Genomic DNA, 1,889 nt, shown 5'->3' on the forward strand with positions numbered 1-1,889 from the left:
TGTATATATTTTCTTTTTTATTTCCCCTAAACATACATTTTTGTCAAGAAAAATAGGTATTTTGCTCTGTCTGTTTGTTTTTTTTGTTTGTTTTGTTTTGCTTCTCCCTTTTCTGCTTGCTGTATTTCTGCTTGCTGTTTTTCTATTTGCTATTTTTCTGCTGCATCGTTATGTTAATGAGGAGAGCTGCCTTCTATGCGTACTATCGGCCACTAGAGCTTTGGAACCAAAGTCACTGCGTCAGACGTTGTGAGGGTCGGGGGAAGGGGGAGGGGGGCTTAGGTGCAGCCGCTCGGTGCCATATTTGCAGGCCACAGACCAAAACAAACTTTATCCCGGTGGTTTTATTGTTACCGGCTGCAGTGAAGTGAACCTCCGAGCGCTTGAGGAGGGAGCTAGAGAAATGCTGGCCGAAATTAGCGTTCATAAATCGTATCAACCTTGAGCTATGCGCCGCTTGCTCGGCGGATATTGGAAAATCCAATATCCAACTCGAAACTAACTTCACTGCAGTAGTAGACATAGAAGACAGCTCTCCTCATTAACATAACGTTGCAGCAGAAAAACAGCAAACTGAAAAACAGCAAGCAGAAATACAGCGAGCAGAAAAGGGAGAAGCAAAAAAAGAAAAAGCAAAATATCTATTTTTCTTGACGAAAATGCATGTTTAGGGGAAATATAAAAGAAAATAAGAAAATGCCGCGTCTTCCATGACAGTATGGCCCGACCACAAGTGAAAAGGTGAGGAACGCGTTTAGCAACATCTTCATGGACCCAGCAAGCTGGAGCAATTTTTCTGAGTCCGATTACCGCCTTCTCCTTCGTCAATACAAGCATCAACCGACCACATTAGAAATAGTTTTGGAACTCTATGACTCCAGAAAAAAACAATCCACCACACCTCCAGCAACAGCTCCAGTCACGTCTCAAGCCGGAGTTTCTGCCACGCTTCAAGTCGCCGCTGCAGCGTTCGCTGTCTCCGAGACCAGCACCATCAGTTGAAGCCGCTGCGGCCTCTCCGTCGTTCCCGGAACCAGCCACCGGTGCAGGTGTAACCCCTTACTAAATGTAAGCCTTTTCATAAAAATAGCTATAAAATAGATAAATAGGAAATTAAAAAAAATTAAAAATAAATAGTAGAATAAATAAAGAATAAATAGGTCTTAAAATAGTTTAAAAATAATTTAAAAAATAATTACAGACATCATAAATGTCTGTAATTTTCATGTTATGACATTTTATTTGGTTAAAAATCTGCATAAAACAGAGTTTTATTTTGTCAGCAGCTAAAACGGTCAAGTGTGAGATTAATCTCTTATTCTGAAGGGTCACATTGATATGTAGCCCATGTGACTAGCTCCAGCCAACCGATTTGCTATGTTCTCTGGCGCCAGAAGAAGAAGCAGAGAGCGCGAAGAAGCAAAGCGAGTTGTGCTGTGAACGAGAGAAAGATATGAGAAAATCGACGATTAAGTCTACCTGCTGTCTAAAAACATTTTTTCCATTTTTGGAGAAGGGGCTTTCCGCATTTTTTTAAACCTGACTGCGTTCGGGAGTGTTATATGTTACAGAACTAGACTTGGTGAGTTAAAAAGTGTATTTTATTTTCTGAGAAGAACGTATTTGTAAAGTATTTTTATTTCGTTGAAACGGAAAGCTAAAGTAGCGCATTTATGTTTTATGTTCAAAAACTGTGGAAGTAACGGATGAGCTGAGGTGGGTGAAGCATGTTCCCCCCACCCACACACGATGTTCAACCGCCAAATCTGCGAGTATACTACTCTATTCAGTACCAAGCAGAGTTAAATGAACTTTTGTTATGCTTTGTTCGTTATTAAACCAGGCCTTTTTAAGGTTCTTCTGGAAATTGGACCGGGAAATTCCGAGTC

At 40.7% G+C, this 1,889-nt stretch overlaps 1 long non-coding RNA gene across 1 annotated transcript in view; it reads left to right on the forward strand.

Annotated features, from left to right (window-relative positions):
* Positions 1-1,562: 1,562 nt before the first annotated feature.
* The window catches only part of LOC106956088 (uncharacterized), a 4,605-nt gene continuing 4,278 nt past the window's right edge, over positions 1,563-1,889 (forward strand). Inside the window, exons 1-2 of the long non-coding RNA XR_001426718.1 lie at positions 1,563-1,582; positions 1,844-1,854. This is a non-coding gene — a long non-coding RNA (uncharacterized LOC106956088). The remainder of the gene's footprint in view (positions 1,583-1,843; positions 1,855-1,889) is intronic.

The sequence above is a fragment of the Poecilia latipinna genome, unplaced genomic scaffold (genome assembly GCF_001443285.1).
Source record: "Poecilia latipinna isolate Pla-1442-1.1 unplaced genomic scaffold, P_latipinna-1.0 Scaffold787, whole genome shotgun sequence".
NCBI lineage: Eukaryota > Metazoa > Chordata > Actinopteri > Cyprinodontiformes > Poeciliidae > Poecilia > Poecilia latipinna.